This window comes from Ictidomys tridecemlineatus, chromosome 12 (genome assembly GCF_052094955.1).
Source record: "Ictidomys tridecemlineatus isolate mIctTri1 chromosome 12, mIctTri1.hap1, whole genome shotgun sequence".
NCBI classification, from domain to species: domain Eukaryota; kingdom Metazoa; phylum Chordata; class Mammalia; order Rodentia; family Sciuridae; genus Ictidomys; species Ictidomys tridecemlineatus.
The window spans coordinates 109,796,961-109,822,848 of record NC_135488.1 but is presented as its reverse complement, the minus strand read 5'-3'; positions in this window follow the sequence as shown (position 1 = coordinate 109,822,848).

Sequence of the window (25,888 nt, the reverse complement as noted above, 5' to 3'; positions counted from 1 at the left end):
ATGGGGGGATGTGCCTCAAACACCTAGTTCAACACCTGAAATATCAATTCCCAGCTTGTTAATATGAATCATTCCATTTCCATTCATAGTATTAAAATGGATGATGGGGTCCAGGGAAAGAACAGTTGGATAGGAACCCTTGTTAGCAGGGTAAGTCTGCACCAAACAACTTTGCCTTTTTGAGACTCTGTTTTACTTGAGAATGAAAATAAGTCACAGTTTCAAGATTGATGTGTGACTGGTATGACATTCTTTAGCTGGGAGTGTGGCTCCACAGAACACATGTGTAAGGTTCCAGGTTCAATCCCCAGAACCAAAAAAAAAAAAAAAAAAGAAAGATACTACGTTAAACTGAAAAGTACCTTTCAAATCAATTAGTAATAATTCATTTTATTAATAGCTTTGTTAATAAAATGGCTTATTTTATTCGTTTTTTTAATAAAAATTTCATCCTGATATCACTTAAGATAATGCATCAAACACCCCCAAAACCATTATTGCCCATTCAGTTCTGATAATTTTCCTAAGAAGTCAATTTCCACAATTCAGGCAACTCTTCTAATAGCTAACAGCTCTGCTGGTCAGAAAGAAAATTTTAATATAAAATTTCAACCAATTTCCTGTAAGTCTCTATGAATGTTAACAGGCTGTTAATTGGGTTGCTTTAGTTAACTCAGATCAGATAACTTATCCAGCATTTTCAATATGTCAGTATGCCTCAATCTGCTGTTTCTACTGCAAAACCAATAAACCATAACCTAATTACCTACCTCACTTACAAAATTTCAGTTTTAATTCACTTTTAAAAATATTTACTGGGGCTGGGGATGTGGCTCAAGCGGTAGCGCGCTCGCCTGGCATGCGTGCGGCCCGGGTTCGATCCTCAGCACCACATACAAACAAAGATGTAGTGTCCGCTGAGAACTAAGAAAAAATAAATAAATATTTAAATTTTCTCTCTCTCTGTCCCCCTCTCTCTCTCACTCTCTCTTTAAAAAAAAAAAAAAATTTACTGAGTTAGTAACAAACATTATGCCTGGTGCCAAGGTTAGAATAGTAAGAAAAATGTGCCTGGGTTAGAAATTAACCTCGTTTGTAAATATAACTCACGTACTAAATAGTAAAACTATAGACCAATAGCCAAAGGTCTTACTTCAACAGTAAAATATAGGAGACACCCAGTAATGGCAACTGATGCCTTCCAGGTAGAGCACGTATAGAAGATTCTTTCTCCCATTGAGAACCTCAGGAAGCCAGTTGTATAGTAGCTCACACAGAAGCAATGGTGAAAAGCCCAATGGACTTCCACAGTCCCACAGGTCTTGTGTGACTTAGAACATCCACAGTCAAAACAAGGGGGGAATCAGTTGAGTTGTGTTTCATTGAGCAGAACATATCTCATCTGTAAAAATTGGTCCTAGAGCATTTGCAAGTGGAGAATCTGAGAACACTCCATGGAGGGCTCGTCAGCACTCACACTGGAAATCTGTTGATCAAAAAAAGATGACAAAGTGCTGTCCAAAGAAGGAGAGGAAATGAACCCCAGGCTGCCAAGTCCCACAGCTTGGTTGTGCGCCATTCCCCCTGGAGACTCCAGGGGGCGCCGTTCCTGCAGCCATCAACCTTGCACGGGCAGCGATTCAGGAATTGGTGGGGGATTTTACCCAGGCCCTGCTTTTTTTGGGATTGGTACTTAACACCAGAATCATTTCACAGTTATACATATATGTTACTCTATTTAAAGTTAGCATATTTCGTATGTATATGTAAACGCACATATACATTTAATAAGCTGTTAGCAAATCTGTACGCAACTCAATCTGTAGACTAAACGACATCATTGGGTACAAAGTTAAACAAACCCAACATACATACCGTCAAGGACAGAAGCCTAAAGTGGATAGACACACTAGGTGGATTTCCTGGTGGGTAGATCAATACCAATGTCTCACCGAGTTGGTGAAATTATGCATGGGTCAGTTGAGATTTACCCTGTGAAACCTTCAGCAAAACAATTACAACGTCTTCCCATGTAATTCATAGACACTGCTGAATTTATACATTAAGAGACCATAGGTTAGAATACATGGCACTTTTTCTAACCACACCAGGAAAAAAAAAAAGGACAGAATTCTGATCAAAGGGTTAATGCAGAGCTTTATTCTGATATCAAGCAGTTCTAAGGGAAGACAAGAGAATTCTATAAATATATTTTGTTATGGCAGCCTCTCTCTGACTCCCAGAAACTTCTCTCAATGAATGTCATTATTCAAGGCTGCAATTGTCAGCCGTGCACGCACAGATAATGGCTGTTCATTCATTGTATAACTCCTGGTGTGGAAATTGTCTCAACTTCTCTTTTTAAAAGCTCAACAGGCTAGGAAAAAATGATTGAAGACAATAGCTTTTAAGGTGTCTCTAAAGGGGTATGATTTTCTGAAGCATTTTTCTTAACTCTGCAAGAACCCAGGTGATTCTTTCAAATCCCTTTTTCCTAGGCAAGTATCTTAATATTATATTTTAGATATCAATTGAAGAAGTAAACGTACATATACTTAAAATAAAATTTCAGTTTAGCCTCTATTATCTCACTAAGAAAGGAAGGATTGGAGTGTAAGCATTCATTTGAGGTAATGGTCATTCAAAGCTCATTAGATGCCAGAGTTCTTAGGTGAGAGGGTTTTCAGCCCTGAAGGAAGACAAAGTCCCTGCACACATTCTGTTTGTATTCTGGTTGGGAAAACAAAATTAACAAATACATATATTTTAATATGTCCTATGAAAGGCTGCAGAGAAAAACAGTGGGGTGAAATGATAGCAGCAGAGTGCTTTGTAAAGTTTTTTTTTTTTTAATAAAAACTGGGTGCAGTGTGCACATCTATAATCCTAGTGACTCAGGAGGCTGGGGCAGGAGGATTATAAATTTGAGACTTGCCTCAGCAACTTGGCAAGGCCCTAAGTAACTTAGTGAGACCCTATCTCAAAATAGAAAAGTAAAAAGGGCTGAGAATGTGGCTCAGTGGTAAAGTAACCCTGGGTTTAATCCCTGGTACTTGGGGTGAAGAGAGGGTGAGGGAGGTCAAAAGATTCAATAAACTCTTCCAAAAAAGGATATAGGCGCCAGACCCAGTGGTGCATGCCTGTAATCCCAGCAGTTTGGGAGGCTGAGGCAGGAGGATCGTGAGTTCAAAGCCAGCCTCAGCAACAGCGAGGTTTCACTAAGCAACTCAGTGAAAGCCTGTCTCTAAATAAAATACAAAATAGGGCTAGGGATGTGGCTCAGTGGTGGAGTGCCCTTGAGTTCAATCCCTGGTACCAAAAAAATTTAAAAAGGAGAGTAGGGGTGCAACTCATGTTACATTCCAAAATATATATTTTTTTTTTACAAAAGGATATATGAATGATCAAAAAGCACATAAAAAGTTATTTAATATCTTTAGTCATGGGAGGCATAAATTAAAACTACATGATACTATTACAAACTAAGTGGGATGGGTAGAATTGACAGAATAGGGACTGAGGATGTGGTTCAGTGGTAGAACATGTGGCTAGTAGGCATGAAGCCCTGGGTTTGATCCCCAGCACTGCAAAGGAAAAAAAATGAATCTTTAAATTCCAAGCATTGGCAAGGAGGTAGAGAACAAAACTGCATATATTGCTAGTGAGTGTGGGATAAATGAAACAAACATTTTGGAAGATAGTTTGACTTTTCTTGCAAAATTAAACATGAACTTCCCCTATCACCTACCAATTCCACTCTTGGGTAATTACCCAAGAGGAATGAAAATATAATCCAGATAGAAAACATTCATGTGCAATGTTTACAGTAGCTTTATTAACAATGATAAAGAAAACTGAAAAAAAAAATCCATGAATGTCTATCCATAAGTAAATGAATAAAGAAACCGTGACAGACCCATACAATGAAAAAAATCAGCCAGATGTGGTGATTAATTATTCCACATTGAATCCATAAATCATAACACCACTTTTTACTCCAAATATAGAAATAATTATAGATTGTCAATTACAATAAAAATTTAAAAATAATTAGAAGTAAATAAAATGGTGTGGATCTAAAAGAAAGAAAAGAAAAGAAAGTGTACCTAGTGTACTTAATGGTCTGAAATCTAACTAAGAACATTTCCAGGCAGAGTGGTGCTGCCTGGTGTCCCCAAGTTGTGCATAATAAATGAGAAAAGATAAAGTAATGAATGAGTTTTATCAAAAAGTTATTCAAGTGAATTAAAGCATTTATTCCAAAACTTACACACTAAAGTTTATAGCACCTTTAGTTATATTACCCAAACTTGGAAGTAATCAAGATGTCCTGCAGTAGGTAAATGAACAAATAAGCTGTGGTACGTAGGTACAAGGGAATAGTATTCACTAATAAAAAAATAAATGAGCTATGGAGTCACGAAAAGACCTGAAAGACTTTTAAGTGCATATTGCTTGGTGAAAGAAGCCAATTGAAAAGGCTCCATACTGGAATACCTTCTAATTGTATGACATTCTGGAAAAGCTAACACCATGGAGACAAAAGAATCAGTGATTCTATAATGATGTGTGTGTGTGTGTGTGTGTGTGTGTGTGTGTGTGTGTAAGAGAGAGAGAGAGAGAGAGAGACAGAGACAGAGACAGAGACAGAGACAGAGAGAGACATCATACATTTGTCAACACGAGTTGAATGTACAACACAAAGAAAGAATGAACACTAATGCAAATATGATGATCATGTGTCAGGTTTCATTGATTGTAACAAATGTGTCACAGTTATGCAGGGTGTTGATGACAAGAGGTTGTATGTGTGTCGTGGGTCTGGAGAGGGGTGAGTATAAGGGAGGTCTGCATTTTCCACTGTTTTTTTTTTTTTTTTTTTGTATTAGGGATTGGAAGCAGGGCATTTTACCACTGAGCCACATCCACAGCCCTTTTTTATATTTTATTTAGGGCCAGGGTCTCACTGAGTAGCTCAAGGCCTCACTAAGTTACTGAGGCTAGCTTTGAACTTGCGATCATCCTGCTTCAGCCTCCGGAGTGGATGGGATTACAGGCATGCGCCACTGCCCCTGGCTCCAAAACTACTTTAAAAAATAAAGCCTATAATTAAAAAAAATATTTTTAGATGAGGGGAGCAGAACTTCTTATATTTGAAAATAGAAATGTTTCTTGATCAGAAAATGATTCTTAAATTAATAATGACTTCCAGGCAAAGATCACATCCAGAACACTGGATCTACAGATGAAATCAAGGACTTGACTCTAAAACCCTTGCTAACACTTTAGGCGGACAGGAGGTAGCCCCCTCCATGAACCCTTTCAAACACACTAGAATTCTTCTGGGGTCTTTTCTGGCCTTCTCTGTTAAACAATTGGGCTTCTAAAAATCTCTCAAAGAGCCCAAGATAGAGAAAAATATCTCTATGAAATTTGTGGGTATGACTTTTGTCTAGTAGAGTGGATTGATAAGTTGATTCATGAGAAACTCACAAAGTTTTTAAAGAAATTTCACTACCTTGGACTGAAAGAGACAGAGACAATACCAAATGAAAAGATCTTCAGAACCCTGAAGTCTACTATCAGGAAATAGGCCCAGGAAACCTCTTAGCACCACCATCTATTTGTATTACCTGGGAGAGCCACCTTAGAGGTTGTATGTCCACCTATCTGAACTAAAGATTTATGATATAAATAAATTAAGTCTCTAAGTGAGGTGGTTTGTTATGCACCAATAGAAAACTGAAATAGGGATTTTCCATGAAAGATGCCAATCAAGAGGATTTCAGAAATCTAGTAGACTCCAAGCAGGAAAATAGAAGCAGTATGTAACAGAATACATCAGTGTGAAACCAGAGAACATCAAAGACAAAGAGAAGGTCTTAAGAGCAGTCAGAAAAAAAAATGTTAACGATGGTGGAAACCTAAGGTGTACCATGTTCATTGTTCTGTTCCAGATGTGTGGAACTTTCCTAAATGTTTGAAAATGTTCATACATGGACAGAGAGCAAGTGTTGTAGTAGGTGAACCAGAAAGAAAAGAGAGATTGCCTTCAAAAGAGAGAAAGCAAAAAGAGCACTTGACCTCAAAGAACAGCAATGAAAACCGGAGGACCAAAGAATGAAACCACACCAGCATAATTAATTCCTGCATTAAGAGGGTGACAGCCCGGGGCAATGGTGCATACCTGTAATTCCAGCTACTTGGGAGGCTGAGACTGGAGGGTCAAAAATTTGAGGACAATGTGGATATCTTAATGAGACTCAAAATAAAAAATTAAAAGGGCTGGGAATAGCCAGGCACAGTGGTGCATGCCTGTAATCCCAGCAGCTTGGGAGGCTGAGGCAAGAGGATCGTGAGCTCAAAACCAGCCTCAGCAAAAGTGCTAAGCAACTCAGTGAGACCCTGTCCCTAAATAAGATACAAAATAGGGTTGGGATGTGGCTCAGTGGTTGAGAGCCTCTGAGTTCAGTCCCTGGTATCCCTTGTGCCAAAAAAAAAAAAAAGAAAGGGCTTGGGATGCAGCTCAGAGTTAGAGCTACCCTGAGTTCAGTGCTCAGTACCAAAAAAGCAGAAAGATGGTGACAGTCCTATGAAAATGGAATAGGTGAGCATCTGTAATAGCTTATAGGTATGGAAAGATTCCCAATTAAATTTTAAAAGAATTATCTGTCAAGAGAAAAGTGATAAGTATAAATGTATTAATATTAAAACACTTCAGTTCACACAGCTTCATTTAGAATACATAGCTGGGGGCAACTGGGGTGTTGGCACAGGCCTGTAACCCCAGTGACTCAAGGCAGGAGGATTTTAAATTTGAGGCCAGCCTCAGCCTCTTGGCAACACTCTGTCACAGAGTTTTAAGTATTTGAAAAGACTGAGGATATAGCTCAGTGGTAAAGAGCCCTGGGGTTCAATTCCCAGAACCGGGAAAAAAAAGAATGTGAAAATATAAGTCAAACAATGAGAGAAAACAGATAACATATATAACCAACGCAGGGCTTTTATTCAAATGATTGAAAAAGAAAAATTCCAACTTATCAATAGGAAAGAGATCGACAACCCAGTAGGAAAATACGCAAAAGACTATAACAGGTATTTTGTGTAAGGAAAGCTAACTGCGGAATGAGATTTTTAACTCATTCATCATTAAAATTGTGGCTATACTGAGCTTCCATCGGATAGGAAAAATAAGTACCGGATCTAGCAATGACAAGGATTGGTGGGACGCAGGTGTGAAGGGCTGCTGGTGGGAATGGAAGCACAAAGGGTCACTCTGGAAATCAGTTTGGTGTTACCAATGACAGCTGAAAACACATGTACTATGGTGTTTTAATCCTGGACAGACTCTCTTTTAAAAGGTCTTATATGTGATCACGGATACTGTGTAAGAACGCACATCACTGCACTGTAACAAAAATAAACTGGGAAGGATAAAAGCACCCTTGGATAATAGAATGGGTAAGTGATGTGTCTCATCCGTTCCCAGGATGCACTACTAGGTCAGTGAAAGAGAGCCACACCACGTTAACCACAGCAGCACGGAGGAGTCCAGAAGCCGGAGTGAGAGACGGAAGACCCAATGCGCACGTCTGTAGCTTGACGCCGCGAATACAGTGTTCCAAACCAGCAAGGCTTAACTGTATTGTTTGAAGACAGACAATAGACAGAGAGCAAGACCATAGAGAAACAAGGAGCAGCTACCTGGAGATTCTCCCTCCGTCCACCAGGCTACTTCTAGGGCACAGTGACTTCTAGGGTTCTGGTTCTTCATGGGTCTCAGGGGCGCATGTGCACCTCTCAACAGGTTTATTTTGCTATACACCAATAAATTCTGTTTTTATACATGTTTTTGTTACATTCCATGATTTAAACTAAAGTTAAGAAAAAGTTCCAGCCCTTTTCTTGAGGTCAAAGGTCTAGTTTCTCATAGATTCCTACAGAACTGCCTGTCGCCACTCCCCCGGACCCTGGGCATTCATGGACTCTCAGCCAGTGCCTGGTTCTACCCCTTACTCTTTCCACCCTCCGGCCTAGCGACTTTCACTTAGGGGTCCATTTCTCCAGTCACCTTTTTAAATCTGTTTAAAATAACAAAAGGGACTTCACTTTTTTTTTTTCCAGGGGACTAGTTTGAAAATCAGAATAAAAGGAACAATTAGGGTTTCTTCCTGTTTGCATTATTATTGCTGCCACGAACCCAGTCTGGAGAAGTTTGCATGCCTGTGCGGAGGACTAGGCCAGATAGTGTGGGAATGGCAAAAAAAGGACACGTGCAAAGGTGACTATTGCAGGTTGCACCTTAGCATATAAGATTTTGCCCATCAAAGGCATGTGCTTTGGTGTGGACAGCAACCTGAAAGTGACTTAGCCAGCCATCAGGAGACAGCATTTGGCAAAATGATCCCCATCATCCAAATTCGAGCAGGACAGAGAAGCCAGGTGGACACCCAGAGAAATACAATTACAAAGAAACGGCACAGAAAGAAAAGCCATTTTCTGCTTAAAGACGAAAACAGAAACGTGTTCCAGACACAGTAGAGGACGCAGCAGAGCCTTCTCAGCAACAGGACGGATGCGGCTCTGGAGGGAGAGAGTTGTGTAAAGCTATGGAGAGGAGAAGTGATTAGGAGAGCATTGTCCAGCTCAGGTGACCTGGGACAAGTCAGCATGGACAGGCAGAAGAAGAATTTCAAGCCATCCACAAACAGAAACCAGAGGAATCCTCACAGGAACAAATGGATCAACCCACAAAGATCTACCAAGTGCCCACGATGTGGTCCTGCAACAGTGTCCACTTTATGCATTAAAAGTAACCCTTGCTGCTCTGCCACTGCAGTTTATTTTTAAAAGGACTCGTTCCTTTCTCTTCTACTCTCCGTGATCCTCCCTAATCTCTCCCCCTCCCTAATCTCAGGGAAAACAGGATCACCTTTCTTCCCCCTCACAGGCAGAGTTATCTGTCCTTGAGCACACACCCACTGAAGCAAGTAATTAAGACTTGGGGATGGTCCCAGAAGATCCCAGAAATGATTATCTCCTAAATTAACAAGTGAATGACTGGGAACACCTAGAACTAGCCTTTGAACGCCTCTTTAACTCCCCCCACCATCCCCCCCCCTTCCTAGGACAGAATCCAGGCTCTGGGACAGGAGTTCCCTGTGTCTCTCCTTTACTAGCAAAGCAAAAAAACATCTTTTTCCTTTTTCTCAAAACCTTGTCCTCATTATTGGATTGGCATGGGGACAAGGACCAAGATTTTGGTAATAGTAGTCTCTGTGCTGGAGACAGACATATGGTGAGTAAATTCAGCCATAAGCATTCTGTCTGATCCACGGTCCCTTCTGAGTCTTTCTTTCCTTCCCCTCCTCCTCCTCCACTTGTTTTTTTTTTTTTTTTTTTTTTATAATGCTGGGGATCAAATCCAGGGTCTCGTGAAAGTCAGGCAAGTGCTCTGCAGCTGAGCCACCCTCCACCAGCACTGAAGCTTACTTTCTTTCTTTTCCTTTTCTTTCTTTTTTTTTTAAGCTTATTTTCTTAAAGGTTTCCAACGCAATCCATTTGGGAAGTTTGAAGTACTAGCAGAATCTGATCCTAAACTATCTCATTCAAGGGCACAGCCACATCATTCTCACTCATTTTTAATCCCCCAGCAAAGGAAGACATGTGAAGCTCAAAGTCCAGGTCTCAGCCTGGGGAGGGAGCTCAGCGCTTGGTCCTGAGTTTGATTGACAGCACTGAGTAAATAATTAAATAAATAAGAAAAGAAGGAAGAAGAAAACCTCAAAGTTCTCCCTTGACTTGCTGCTTCCAAGGCCCATGGTCATGTGTCTTGGTAACATTTTCAAAAAGCAAGAGTTTAATTCCAATCAGCTAAGATGGTTACCACCTTTCTTCCACTTGGCATCCCCTCCATCACATTTTCCTTGTATTGGGTGATAATTAATTGAGGGTACAACTGAGTATGATAGAGTATGTCATGTGGTTTAGAGTCCCGGAGTCTATTGTTACTACAAGCTGCCTCAGTCTGTTTTGTGCTGCTTTGACAGCGACCACAGGTGGGATCTATCAGACAGAATTGGCTCACAGCTCTGGACATTGGGAAGCGCAAGATCAAGGGCCTGGCATCTTGGTAAGGGCCTTCTTTTCGTGTCATCTCTTCATGGAAAGGCAAAGGCAGACAAGAAAGAGCAGGATCTTGAATTTGTTGCCCTAGTTTCTTTTGTTATCCATATTAATCCATTCATGTTAAGGACAAAAACATCTCCTATTGGGCCCAACTTGACAACACTATCTCACTGGGGCTTAGGTTTCCAACACTCCCCATTTGGGGGGCACATTCAAACCAGAGCCCAAGGCTTCCTGGTACAGGCAAACTCACCTGTGGTGTGACGTCGAAATGCCAGTGGCTATGTCACAATGTGTGCGCATTGGTCCACACCAGAAGCATGTGGGTAACCGAGTAGAAACAGTGTGGAAATGGAGCCAGGAGCTAGTCTGTGGGAACTTCTCCCAATTAGCATATGTGTAAAGTATAAACAGGTTCTCACTGATGCCTAGTTTAAAATTTCCTGCCAAGAATATTCTAGATAATGCAACACACACAATTATAGACACAAAATACACTTTTTTTGGATAGAAATTCCATGAAATAAAATTCATCAGAATCCTCCCGTTTATAAGGCACAAATCTGGAACAGTAACATCTATAACAAATACATCCATAATAGTTTATATAAAGGGAAACTATGTAGAGGTTTTCCCAAATTTGACCATGATCTTAAAAATTTGCGTAAATTTTTTGTGTGTGTGTATGTGGTGCTGGGGATCGAACCCAGGGCCTTGTGCAAGCGAAGCAAGCACTCTACCAAATGAGCTATATCCCCAGCCCAAAAATTTACATGATTTTTAACTGGGATTTGAACTTGAAAGAAACTTTCATAAGACAGTAATAATAAAATCCCAGGTTTGATCAATTATAGGAGATAATTATTTCTATTCTTTCTATAGAAAATACTACAAAATCACTGTTATGTAAAGTACAATTAAATAGAATACAACGAATCAATATAAGGGTATTATAGAGCCCATGGGGCAATTAGTTAATAAAAATATTATGGTTTTTTTTTTTTAATTTTTAAGATATTATGCTCTTAAGTTTTGTTAAAGGTTTGTAACTTGCTGTAATTTCTTTTCTCATTCATAATACATAATTTTGTAACTATTTATTAAATGTATAATTATTTTTCCTAAGGAGGATTTCCCCAAATTGCAAAAGCTTCCACCAAATGGGATTCATCTCTGTTTCCAGATGTTTGGGCAAGGAGGCCCTGAACAAGCAGTTAAGATCCTAGGAACCAGCACAGCTGGGCCAGATGAGCGCTTCCTCCACCAGCAAGTTCCTTGGCAAGAGGATTTTCATCCACACATGCAACCTGCAGCACATAAATGACTCTTCCCTATATCCACCTCCCTACTCTTCACACCAACCAATAGAGCTGCTTCGTTTCTTCTGAGGTGGTTGGATGAACTCCACTTCTCTGATTAACCCACTGATCACCCTGGTCTACGGAGTCATTTACCTACTGAAGGGATGCACCAAAGCCAATACCCCACCTCTCCTCCCTGGCAGGAAGGAGCCCCCAGTGCTGGAAAGCTGTTTCCAGGAGACGTAGTGGGTTTGGGAAGAGCACAGTATGTCCATAGGTTTTGCTTGTAAGAACTGAGAGAATAATTCAAGAGGGATGAAAGTGAAAAACCAAGTAGAATATGCACTGGATGCCCATTTTAAGATATTAGAGAAATGAAGCAGCAAGGCAGAAATTGGTATCCCAGTAGGAGCTGGAACAGCCAGGAACGGGAAGCAATTTCTGAAGACAATTTCTGAGATCCTCGAAACCGGCTGCAGGCATCATCAGCGGATTGCCTGTGGTCTTAGCTAGGAGGCAAGTGGAATATTCTAGTAAAAAGAGTTAATCCTGAGTCAAACACCACCAGAATACAATCCAAATCTGTGACTATGGCATTCAAATCTCCTAAAATTTGATCCTCATTTCCCTTCCAGCTTGCTCTTCGCCATGGATCCCCTTATACACACGTCCATACTACCCCTGACCAGCCATTTCTTTGCTCTGTCACCTGCACAGCCCCACATTTAGTTATTCAATCACCTGTCTTAGTTATTCAATCACCATTTACTGAGTGGTTGTGGCCAAAACAACCATCAACTGCATGCCAGGCCCAGTGCCGGGTGCTTGGTAGTCATCCTAGCAGAAGTCGCACTGTCTCCATTTTCCATTAGGGAAATTGCAGAGACTAGAAAACATTGGTCCTAGTCACCGAGCCCAGAAGGGGAAGAGCCAGATCTTGAATTCAGGTCTTGCAAACTAAAAACCTAACCTTCTTCCTCTACTCTCCAAAGGAATGCCAGAGTTGTTTCAGGACAGGCTGGGATACTGCAGCAGATGTCTTCAAAGGGCCCTTCAGACCAGGAGCAGAAATGTGGTTGCTGCTCAGCTGGAAAGATTATCCAGGTAAGGGGCAGGGATCCAGTGATGAGTGATCAAGCTTGGGAGCAACTTAGGGGCAGCTGGAATTTGGGGAGCAGAGTCAGCTGTATCAAAATATCGGAATTTCTTGTATCAAAATTTCTGTCCTCAGCTCGGGCCCAGCAAACAACTGACAACGCATTTCAGTGAGCTAAGCATGTGTGTCTTCAGGATAAGGAACACACACACCTAAAGACCTTCACCATGTCCATGAAACTAGAAAACCCTTCTGAAAAGGAATGGGACCATTAAAATTCCCCAGTTTACAGTCTTTGGTGAGACCCTCTGGATCAATTATCATGTGCCTAAGGCTTTGTAATCATCAATAACTGCTGATCATCTCCATGGAATTCTTGAAAGTTACCATTCAATCTGCAGTTTGAAAGGAGTTCTCATATCTCTTTTCCCACCCATACCATCACAACATCTTGGTGGTGTACAGGAAAGAACAGGAGTGTCATATCACAGGCATGAATCAGGCAGCCCAAAGAGCACCTTTCCCAAGGTGACACGGCCGGTTTATTTTCCAACTAATTAGCAATCACCTATTAATCATGGTAGTCTCTGTACACAACCATTTGATTGAGCCCTCAACATTCTGAGAAGGAGAAATTGCTCTCATTTTGTTTCTCTTATTGGTTGATGATAAAATGCATATGGAAGAACAAAGGACCAAGAATACCCCAGATAATTCTGAAGATGGTAAACAAAGTGAAGGACTTGGCAAATACTACCAAATATCAGGAATTGTTTTAAAACTATGATAAGAGATAGTCAGACTGACTATTAAGCAGACAAGTAAGATCAAACCAGTGAGGTCAAGACCTGACTTGCTCATCCATGAAACTAGGTTTACCACAGAGCAGGCATCGCAAATCAGCAGGGAAAGGAGAGGATGCTTTAATAACTGGTGTTGAGACAATTGGTTGTCTACGTGGCAAATATGATATTGGATCCTTTACCTCATGCCACAGACAAAAATCAGTTCCAAATGAATCATGAGACATAGAATAAAGTACAGGAGAATGCATTTTTGATACCAAAGAAGGAAACAAGTCTCAAAATGTACCAATTTTAAAATGCACAAGTCTTAAAGAAAAAGATAAATTTGGCTACATCAAAATGTAAAACTCCTGTTTAAATGGTGTCATAAAAAAATACAAAGAATTTCACCAAATGGGATTTGAAATACCCACAAACCTGGAGAACTCATTTGTAATACATGTAATTGACAAAACATTAATTATCATACACATAATAAAATAAACCCTACAGATAATTTGGCAAAAGACTTGAAGAGTTACTTTACCTAACAAGAATGTTTTAGGATCAATAAACATATGAAAAGCTGTTCAATTTACTTACTAATTAGGAAAAAAGCAACTTAAAATCATAATGAGAGATCATTTCACACCCACCAGAGTGACAAAAATTTAAAATATCAAACGTTGGTGAGGTTGGAGCAGACAGAATATTTAAGCATTGATAGTGGGAGTATGAATTAGTATCATCACTTTAGAAAATAATTTGGCATCACACAATAATAGCTGTATGGAGTCCAACGTGAACACCCTAGATAGACTCTTCCCTCTGTGCACAAGGAGATGCCTAAGAGCTTTCCAGGCACTGATGGTAACAGCAAAACTGGAAAGAACCCAAAAAGTCCACCCGTAAAGTATCATTAAATGTGTGATACATTAGAATACAAGAATGTCATGCAAAAGCGAAAACAAATGAATTATAGTGTTCTTGGATAAATCTCAAGAACTTTGTATTAAAGAAATGAAGCAAATCACAGAGGAATACGTGGAATGTCTACATAAAATTTGAATTTGTGAAATTTGTGCAAGTGATAACAAAACATTATTCAAGGACATAAATGTATGTGGTAAAGCTCTAAAGAAAAAAGGAAAAATTATATTAAAATTCACGGTAGAAGAAAATTGGTAGGAGGAAAGGGGATGGGTGGGGTTTGGCACACAGGTTGTGTAAAACTAGTGTTGCTGGTACGAAATGGACAATATGGCCCTGCAGCGTTGTTTGTAGTGACAAAAGAAGGCAATAACTTAAAAGATCATCAGCTGAGAACCGGTTAAATAAATAACAATTTAATCCCTAAAATTAAATAGGTATGTGGCGTTAAAAATGAATGAAAGAGGTCTTATGAACAAATGTGGAAAAACCTTTGATATATTTGGTAGAAAAAAAAAGTTTCAGCATGGTGAATTATTACTATATGGGTAGTAAACTAGGAAATGTTATGCTTAATATGAATAAAGTATTTTGGGTAGGATGTACAAGAACCAGAAAACAATTTGTTGCTCCTGGAAAAAGAACCAAGTGAGACTTTAACTCATGTGAATAAAGTACCTAATTCTAAACTTAAATTTGGAAAGGGTTAAATAATGTATACAACATTCTGGGAAAATACTAGGAAGTTAAAAATAAAATAAAATCTTGGACAGGTGAGAGAGGATTGGCAATATGCTGATCATGTTGAAGATGGGTCCTGGGTGATAGGATGATTCTGTTTGACATTTTCTATGATAAAAAGTTATATAAAGAAACCAGCAGAGTTGTGGGTTAAGACTCAGAGACAGTATATGTGTTTGAGTCCTCTACATGTCAGGACTTCACAAAGTCTGAAAGACTTTTATTTGTGCACCAAGGATTGAACCCAGGGACACTCTCCCATTGAGCTATATCCCCAACATTTCTCATTTTATATTTTGAGACAAGATCTCACTAAGTTTTTGAGGTTGGTCTTGACTTGTGCTACTCCTGCTCCAGGCTCCTGAGTAGCTGGAATTTTAGCCATGAGCCACCATCTCCAATCTGAAATGCATTTTAAAGCCACAGTTACAACATGGCCACTTAAAATTATACCAAGAATAACAAACAGAATCAACTTCCATAGATGGTTCAATTAGTATATAGCCATATGAAGTAAAATGTATTAAATATCCTTTATTCAGCCAGAATCCAGGATCTAACGGTCAATAAAGGGTATTTAATACATTTGGGGGACCAGGGTTTGGGAAAGAATTTCCATTTAGTCCCTCTCCCCTTGCAAATGGAGGATGGATGCAGATGGGAAGGTCCTACCTATTCTGGGATAAGAGCAAGGTCTGTTACCTTAGGTAGCTCAGCTGGCAGGAAAAGTGTGCAGTTCTGGAGGAGAAGTCATGGGTTCAGATTGAGACTGATCATGTTTTTTTTTTTTTTTAAAGAGAGAATGAGAGAGAGAGAGAGAGAGAGAGAGAGAGAGAGAGAGAGAGAGAGAAATTTTTATTTTTTAGTTCTCGGCGGACACAACATCTTTGTTGGTATGTGGTGCTGAAGATCAAACCCGGGCCACACGCATGCCAGGCGAGCGCGCTACCGCTTGAGCCACATCCCCAGCCCAATTTTCAAGATTCTTTTAAATTGACTTAAAAAAAGAAAAGAGCAGTAATCCGATTACAGCAACCAATCATTCTTGTTTGCCTAGACTGAGGGTATTTCCAAGACATGAATTAAAAATGGGAAAAAAATTCCAGGAAAATGGGAACAAACTGGTCATCCTAAATCCATTTTTATGAAATTCAGCAAAGGGCACCAACGAAGAATCGAGCCTGGAAGAAATACTAACGAATATCACTGAAAAAAATGTTCAATTCCATCTACAAGATATGGACATTAGGATTATAAAGAGAGCATAATTGTACCTATTAGATGAGCAAAATATTTAAAATTTCAGTCTTACTTCTTTCCCTGAAGCTGCCTTAGAGGGAAGCCTTCAACCTTGAAGGTGGAAGTGCAAGTTGATCCCTCCAGCTCTTGATTTTGTGGTGACTACTGACAGTCGATGCCTACGCCCTGTGAGCAGTCAATTCCTAGAAACCCACCCGCAGGACAAGGACGTGAGGACCAGGATGGAGTCAGGATGGGGGGCACCTGGGGAGCGGACACAGTAAACAGAGGCAGCCAACTCGGAGGAGTGGGAGGGGCCTGGAGAAAGTCCACGGTGGGAGGCTGTTGTCTGGACGCCCATCTCCTTTTACCGCTCAAGTCTGGGCGTCATAGGAGCGATATCACCTGTCCCGATGGGAATGAGCTCAGAGAACCCCCGAGGAGCAAGGTACGGGGAAGGCCCTGTGCCATGACCCCCCTGTAGCATCTAGATGGATGATGGTTGAGATCAGAAGCTTCAGAGCAAGGATTGTGTTGCTGGCCATAGGGGAGCTCCTTCAGTTGGGGATCCCAAGGAGGGTCAGCAGTAGACAGAGAGAGAGTGAGTAAGAAAGACCCAGCAGGTGGTGACTTAGGAGTCATCCAGCTGCACGATGACCTTCAGTAAGTCCCTCCCTCTCTGAGTTTTCTTTTCTCCGTCTTTTAGTGGAATCAATCATTCCTACCTTTCAAAGTTGCTGTGGAATTAAGCAAGAGGCTAAAGTCACAGGCACACTGGAAGCTGCCTGGGTTGAATGGTGGCCCCATAGAGACACGTCCATGTCTATACGAGGTTGGTGGGCTGCCATAGCAAAATACGGGAGAACCAGTGGCCTAAGGAATGGAAATGAGTTTTTGCATGATGCAGGAGTTTGGATGTCCAACACCAGAGGTTACTGCTGAGACCTCTGTCCATGGCCTGAAGATGAATGCAAATGCCCTGTGTCCTAAACCCATGGCTCCCTGCCCTGCTGTCAGCGCTGGCCAGGCCCCGTTTCCACACCTCCTAGAGCCTGCCTGCCTGGGAGTCCCAGACTCTGCTCCTGGCTCCTTGAGCCTCTGTCTTTCTGTGAGGAATTCAGCGTAGCTGACGCTGTCTGTATCACACTACCTGGTGAAAACAGGCGCGGTGCCCCTGTCCCCGCCAAGCCACTCCCCATGCCCGGATGGTTGCCAGTCTTGTCTCCACCTGTCCTCTACCAGACAAAGATGAGATGAACCAGATTCCTAGGGCCATCCCAGTTGCTGTTACCCGAGCCTCCTTGACGTTTGAAGAACAGATCCGTGGGCTCGGAACGCAGGGTCAGATCACTGCTCGCCGGCTCCTAGGACCTCCCAACACGCCACACGAGGGCCTTTTAGGGCTCCCTCAGTCTCTTGCCGTGGGAAGAACATTCTGGCAGGTCAACAGCCACCTCTGTTCACTAGTGAGCAACTGGTGGGTGTTTCAGAGGGGGCAGGAGGAAGGCTGGAGGGCACTGGAGGGCCTGGGGTCTTAGAGGATCTGAGTACAGAATGTGTGTGTGTGTGTGTGTGTGTGTGTGTGTGTGAGAGAGAGAGAGAGAGAGAGAGAGAGAGAGAGAGAGAGAGAATAAGAAAGAGAGAAACTACGGACACGCTCTCCCACCTTGCCATAATAAGGAAAGAAGTCACCGGACTAAGGGAGACACACCTAGCCCTCGTGCCTTGGGATGGGCCATGTGACAGTCTCACTCAGGGAGCGTGCCCAGGAAGGTGCGGGCCTCTTCTGGACCCTTGGCTCCAGAGGCAGGTGTCCCTTCTCACTTGCGCCTCCTCCCCTGGCTTGACACGCACAATCACAGCTGTCCAGCTGCGGCATGGGAAGAGCCTCCATCTCGAACCAGGGCCAGAGGGGGATGACCGGGGAACACCCATTTTGGCCTTCACGTGAGTAAGAGACAGAAAAAAATAAAATAAAATTCTGGAGCCGCTGCAGACTTTTTGGTTTGTTTGCCACAGTAGCTGGAAACACACAAATATCTTCCAATAGAGACACATTCATGACTCTGACCCTAAAAGAAGGAAGTGAGTCTCCCCTGTGTGTCCAGGGACTGCCCCGGAATGGCCGAGTTATCCTCAGGCACAGAGGCAGCCCGGGGAAACTGCAGGGTGTCCATGAGAAGAAATCACAGAAACCTCCCAGAGCAAAATGTTCTGTTTTCACGCCAGCTGCAAAGTGAAAAACGGTATTAAATTGTCAACATCTTTCCCGGATCTAAAGAATCTGAAATCCTATCTGAGGGTGTCTGTCCTCAGGTCGGCCGTGGGGCCGGGGCCGGAGCACAGACTGCTACATGCCTGAGTGGGCCCACGGCCTCCCAGGTCTGCGAACTGGGGCAACCTCCTTGCTCTGCTGGGAATCTCAGTTTTCTCACATGTGAAGCCGAGACTTCATGGCTGGGAGGTCTGTGATGAGGATTTAAAAATACGACGTGTCAGAGTCTTTGGAAGCTGTGAAAGGCTCATCATAGGTTATCTCATTAAGTGAGATGATGGATATATAGTGCTCATCCAGGGCCGGTGACATACAGAGGTGGTCAGCCTGCAGGGTTGCCTGATCCCTGTGTGGTTCTTGCTATGATTATTATTTCTCAAAAGCCCGCACCACATCCTGAAGACCTGATGGGGATTAGGGCCCCTTCTTCATCCCGCATTGCTTTTGATCATCTGCGTGTGGACATTTCTATTTTCCCAAAATGGCCGTTTTCAGTTCCACATGGTCTTTGAGAACCTTGCCACCCTTATCAACAGGTAGGATTTACCTCCCTGTCTTGGAATGTAGGTGGACACAGTCTTGTTAAATAGCTGTGGTAAAGTGATGCGACATGATTTCTAAGAATCATTCATAAAGGACGATATAGAGGATCTATGAGGATCTCTTGCAGGTCTTTGGAATTCGCCACCATGCTGTGAGGGAGCCCAAGCTAGTCACACAGAGAGCCCCCACGGAAGACCCCCTCAGAGGAACGGAGGCCCCAGCCATAACCAGCATAAACTACCAGATATGTAAGGGGGCAAGCCTTTAGGTGATCCCAGACTCCAAACCTGAGTCCTCTCAGTTGAGCCATCATGAAGCAGATGTGCTCTACTTGCTAATGAAATGGGAGATGCTCTACTCTCTTCCCACTACGTCACGTCTGAAATCCCAACCACAGAGTCAGCACACAAACGATTGCTTTATACTACAAAGTTTGGGCTGGGTTGGGTACAGTGAAGGTAACTGGATCGCGAGGAGCGAGACTGGATCATCTGCTCCCCGCCAGCAACCTGAGGGCTAAGTAACTGGTGGTGGACACTCAACCTTCCTTTCCATCCTGTTGGAATGCCTCTGTGCTCCGTGAGGCTAGGACTTCTGAGATGGGCTTTACCCACTCATTCTGTCCACAGATACCTAGTGAAGGCCTATGGGTACGAGAGGCTGCCAGATGCTGAGGAAAGGAAAGTGCAAACACCAGAAGTGGCTGCTGCCCTCGTGGGGCTTGAGTGAGGTCGAGGTGTGTTAGTCAGCTTTTCATTGCTGTGACCAAAATGCCTGATAAAAACAACTTAGAGGAGGAAAAGTTCGTTTTGAGCTCACAGTTTCAGAGGTTCAGTCCATGGTTGGCCCCCTCTCTTGCTCTGAGCCCCAGTGAGGCAGAGCATCATGGAGGATGGGCATGGTGGAGGGAAGCTGTCAGCTAAGGCAGCCAGGAAGCAGAGGGAGAGAACAGAGGCAGGAATAAAAGAGATAAGGCTTGCTCTCCGTGAGTCAGCCCCCAGGAATGCTCTACCTGCCTGCTGTTCCCGCCCAAGTCATCCATTCAAATTAGTCCTCTGATTAGGTTACAGTTCTCCTCCTCTGATCATTTCACCTCCTGCATTAATGCAACAGCTTTTGGGGACAGCTCATGTCCCAAAGCTCAAGAACAGAAGATTTTTTTGGATTTTGGATTTTTTTCAGGTTGTGGCACATACATATATTGGGGATGGGACCCACGTCTGTTTCATTGACACATTATGTACGTGGCCTACTGATGATTTTATACGATGCTCTTAGTGCATCTGTATTTTGATTCATCACATGAGGTCAGGTGTGAAATTTTTCACTTGTGGCATTGTGTCATACCTTAAAAAGTTTTGAATTTTGGAGCATTTCAGATTTTGGATTTTGGGGTTCGGGTTGCTCAACCTGCACTAGCAAAGGAAAAACCTGGAGTGAAGATGGTAACCCCGAGAAACCCACGTGGGCAAAATGGTCAGCAAAGGCCTGTCTGAGATGTGACTTTGAAGCTGAGAGATGATCGAGTCTTGGGAGGGAGCAGAGGGGTGTGTAGAAGGTTCTAGATGGGTGGCCTGATAAGTAAGAAGGCATCAGAGCATGAGCTAGGAGTGTTTGGGGGCAATAACGGAGGCCAAAGTCCTGGGGCTTGTGGCTGGAGAGTGGAAGAGGCCAGCCAGGGAGGCTGGTGGGCCAGAGAGCCTGGCCGGCCAAGCAGAGCCCCTGGATTTTCTTCTAATGGGAGTGGGGAGCCATCGGAGGGCTTTAAGCACATTGGTATTGTTCTCCTCATTCCTCCCCAGTCTCACTTTCCGTCCAGCTGTGCCCCAGAGACACAGCAGCAGCGATGGAGGCTTGAGTTAACACTTACGCTCCCACAGGTGCTTGGCAGGACTTACACATTAACCTCTGAAGTGCTTTTGGGGACAGCCCTCCCCATGGAATCAGTGCCACCATTAGCCAATGCGGCCACGAACGGCACCAATATGCTCTCAGTTACTGGGAGTCACCTGTTTATGGCACAATCATTTCAGTCTCTCTCTCTCTCTCTCTCTCTCTCTCTCTCTCTCTCTCTCTCTCTCACACACACACACACACACACACACACACACACACACACACACACACTTCCAGCCATAAATAAGAAAACCCCAGAACAACTGAAGTCATGGCTACAAAATGCCAGTTCTCTCTTGGTACCCGGTTCTGGCGACCCTGACTTCTGATCTCTGAGCACAAGCCAACCAGAAGGGTCGTAAGGGGTGCCATGGAGCCCTGGCTGTGGCCAGGAGCCAGGGAGGCACCCATGCCCCCACGGGCTGGGTCTATAATGGCCTGCTGAACTCCGCTGTGCCCCGCTCTCCTCCAGCTCTCGGTTCCTGCTCTTGGTTTGCTTGTGCAGGGTCCCTGGATCAAGACTGCGGGATACTTGTTCCCACCCTCTGGATCCCTTTGCCCGACACACAACAAGTTCCAAGTGAGCATTCTCAGAACCCACACAGATTCCCCTTCCTGCCCTTCATGAACCCACAAGTGTAATTCACGTTGTGTTTGGGCTGGAGCAAAGGGTTGCCACGACCCCCCAGCCGAACACCTCCTGGAGCAAGGGCTGTAGGGAGTGTTGGGAGCATGGAAGGCTCCAGGCCACCCTTGCACTGGACACCTTCCCAGGGACAGTGGCCAGGCTGGGCAGAGTGGGGCCTGGGCCCTGCCCCTTGCACAGTGTGGCTGTTCAGCAGCTCATCTTCCCCGTGTGGTCCCCTTTCCAGCTGTTGCTCCCTGAATTGAGTTTCCCACGGCCAGGCCTGCCGAGCTGTCACCAGCTGTGACCAGCTGTCAGCCAGTTGTTAGCACTCTGCTTCTCTCACTGCCACGTGACACTCCTGTCATCAGCCAGAGCCCAGAAGAGTTCTCTGACAGGCAGGCTAGGGGGCAGACAGCATTCGAGGCCCAGCACCCCGGAGGCAGGTGGGGAGAGCCCTGGAGATACGTCAGACAGACAGACAGACACCCCGAGAAACAGGAGTGCAGGCCAAATCAGAGAAAAAGAGGGACCAAGCAGAGAGGAGCAGAGGCAGAGAAGAGAGAGCGCGCGAACACACACACACACACACACACACACACACACACACACACACCCCACCAGCAGCCAGGGAGGGAGGCCATCCTAGCCAAACCCAGTAGCAAAGAATTGTCTTCCACCAACTGTGGAGGAGCAGCCAGAGCACCAGGGGGACCAGGCCCTCAGAGGGAGGTCCAGGAACCAGTACCAGCAGCAGGAACACCCCTGGGAGCCCTGGAGAGTTCAGGGCCCACCCCAGACCCACAGCATCTGCATCTGCATTTTTCCAAGAGCACTAGGAGATTTATTTGCATGCTGAGCATGAGCATCCCTGTTCTGAATGCCGCTGGACCTCAGGGGCAGGAAGGGGAAGCTGGTGGGTTAAGTGTCCACACTTGTGCTCCTGCAGTGAGCCCAGCTCCTGGGGAGCAGGGGGAAGGAGGTGTCTCCAGGCTCTGAACGGGGCCTGCAGTGAGGGTGCACACAGCCCTGCCCAGCCGGCCCTCCTTCTGCTCAGTTCCCTCCTCCTGGAGCGCTCTTGCCCCCTCTTCCCCGTGGGGGACACTTGACTTCCTCCACACCAGTGTCAGGCTCACGGAGGCAGCAGGCCTTCGTGGGTAGGCCCAGAAAACAGACTGCCTTCTCCTCTCCCCTGAAACGCCAGGCAAAGTCACCCTGGCCACCAGCCCCTGGCAGTTGAGCTGTTCCCAGTTCCCAGTGCAATCTCTCGCTCGGTCCTCACGGCCAAACTGAATGAAGTAAGATCATCATCCCCATTTCAAAGACGAAAACACCAAGATTTAGAAAGTCGACCCATCCTGCGGGCGCGGCGCGGGGCACAGGCCTGTAATCCCAGCGACTCGGGAGGCTGAGTCGGGAGGATCTCAAGTTCAAAGCCACTCAGTGAGACTCTGTCTCTAAGCAAAATACCTGAGTATTTTATGCCCCTGAGTTCAATCCCTGGTACCAATAAATAAATAAAAATTGAAAAAGAAGGTCAACCTATCCTTCACTGGACAAATATTGGGGGGATATCAAGTGTGTGCCAGTTTGGGCACCAGCTAGAGTATAAACCTCCCCTTCAGGCTCTTGTGCCCAGACGGGGCACCGAGGATGGGGCAGGCCAAATCCAGAGGAGGGGCGTTCTCAGCTGCGGAGCCTGAGATAGGAGGGGTTTGTTCTGCAGCTGCTTCCTGAGTTGAGGAATCCCATCTGGCATCTAGGAGGATGGCAGCCTCCTCAGTGATGGCACAACTGAACCGTCAAGAATGGCAGTAACCATTTACTGATGAACTCAGGGTCTGCAGGGCTCCACACTAGTCTCCCAAAAAGAGATCCCCTCCACAGCTAGAAGGGTCCCTCTGCCCTCATCTTGTAACTGTCACAAACTGGGCAGGGAGCGGGGGACCCCACTGAAAGCCTGCAGGGTGACTGTGGACAGAAGGACACCCGCCTGGTTGGTGAGAGGAGATATGGTCTCATCTCCCCATCAGCTGGGCCTCCTGGGGCCACTGACCTCACCTGTTTGGAACTCAGTTTTACAGGCTATAAATGGGGACAATGGTCCCAGCACTGCCTGACTAGAGGCCTGGGGTGGGGTGGGGGAATCCGAAGAATGTGAATGTTCCATAAAACACCAAACAGAGGCAGGGCCATTGTCCTGATCCACAGGGCAGGAGCAGCCCAGCCAGAGAACACACTTCCAGTTTTTATCTTGCAGATTACTTGTTAAGCCATTGCTTAGGGAACACAATCAGTTTTATACTGATCACAATTTCCATTTTTAAAAATCTTGCTGCCCACAGAACTTTGTACTTTCTTGTCCTAAGGAGCAGGTGATAGAGGGGATTAGGGTGCTCAGTGATGACAACAAAGGCCCTGGCTTGAAAGGAAAAGCCCAGTGTCATCAAGCAGGGGGACTGCAACAGGGACTCGCCTGCAGCTTACAGATAGGGTAAGGAAAAGACCTTTCCCACTGACGTTTCTCCAGGAAGACTTATTTTTGCTGCTCTGAAATGTTCACAAAAACAATCCTTAGAGGACAGGAAATCTGAGATTTCACGATTTTCATGCCTTTGCAGGACAGCCTGCTTGGTCTCTGTCTCACTCCCCCAGCTTCCCCCACCAAGCACTACCATCCCCATTTTCCAGATAAGAAAACTAAGGCCCAGAGAGAAGTACCGCAGCCAGGGCTGCCGAGCCGGTAGCAGAGACGGAAAGTGAGGGCAGGACTGTGGGTGTCCCCAGTCCTATCTCCGCACCAGTTCTTGACCCGTCCTGGTCCACACAGCTCCCCCAACACACAACACATGACACTGACTAGCGAAGGGGACAGAATTCCGTCAACTGTGAAGCCCTACACAGAGGTCAGGTTTATTTTAAATCGAAGCTCTAATTTATTACAAGTCATTTAGAGCTTGTTATTTCCTGTACCAACAGAGCCCTGCTTTTACAGAAGGAACCACCGCAGGGTTCCTTGAATAATGAGGTTTAAAATATTACTAAACACAACTTTCCAGAGGCACAATCTGCTAAAGGGAATGAGGGGAGCTCTGGGCTGGGAAATGAGTCTCCGGGACCGTGGTCTGCACAGGCGAGAGGTGATGGGCAGAGCTCCTTAGAAGGACCAACGCCTTTGGCCACCCCATCCTGGACCCAGCTCTGGAGCAATCTGCTATTATTTTTTTTTAACCTACATCACTGTCCATATATTGAATTATATCTCTGGTAGGACCTAACAGTTAATATCATCAATGAAGCTCAGAAGTTTTTGTGGTCTGCCCAAGGTCACAGAGACAAGCAGCTTTCAATGTTGGTGTAGAAGCATACAGTCGGAAATCACTTCTAGGATATGAGCAACTTGAAAGCAGGGATTCGAACAAATGCTTATACATCTGTGTTCGTAGCTGTATCATCCACAATCGTCAAAAGGCAGAGGAAGTAAATGTCCATTGACAGGTGAATGAATAAAATGCGGTATGTTCATATGATAAAAAATAAATCAGTCCTGAAAAGGAATAAAATTCCGACACACGCTGTGACATTACCAAACCCAGAAAACAGGCTAAGTGAAGAAGCCAGAGTCAGAACAACACAGACTGCGTGACCGTACTGACCTGTGGCATCTAGAGTGCACCAGAAAGAGAAAGCGGAATGGTGGTGGCCGGAGACTGGGGGAGGAGAGACTAGGCAGCTCTTGTTCCATAGGTGGGGAGTTCTTGTTTGTGAAAACGGAAGAGTCCTGGAGATGGACGGTGATGAATTCACCTAAGGTCAAAGAACTGCATGCTTAAAAATGGTTAAAACGGGGCTGGGGTTGTGGCTCAGTGGTAGAGCGCTTGCCTAGCATGTGTGGGGCACTGGATTTGAACCTCAGCACTACATATAAATGAATGAATAAAACAAAAGTGCATCAACAACTAAAAGAATACTTAAAAAGGCTAAGATGGTAAATTGCATATCATGTGCATACCACGATGAAAAGCCACGTCAACGTACAATATGAGTGACAGTGGTGGTTACTATTTAGGGAGTACTAATTAAGTATTCAATGCGATGTTTGAGGAAGTTACTGTCCTCCCAGTTTTATAGATGAAGACACTGAAGTTCACAGTGGTTAAGTGACTGCCTCCAAGTCATAAAGCCAGGCCTTAAGCTGGGATGTAAAGCCAGGCCTTTCTGACACGTCTTGTTCCGCCTCTCTAGGCTGCCTCCTCTCCTGAGTCCCTTAGTGGCCTCTGCAGTGGTCTGTGGTCAGAAGCTGTTGTTCCTTTTACAGAATACAATCGA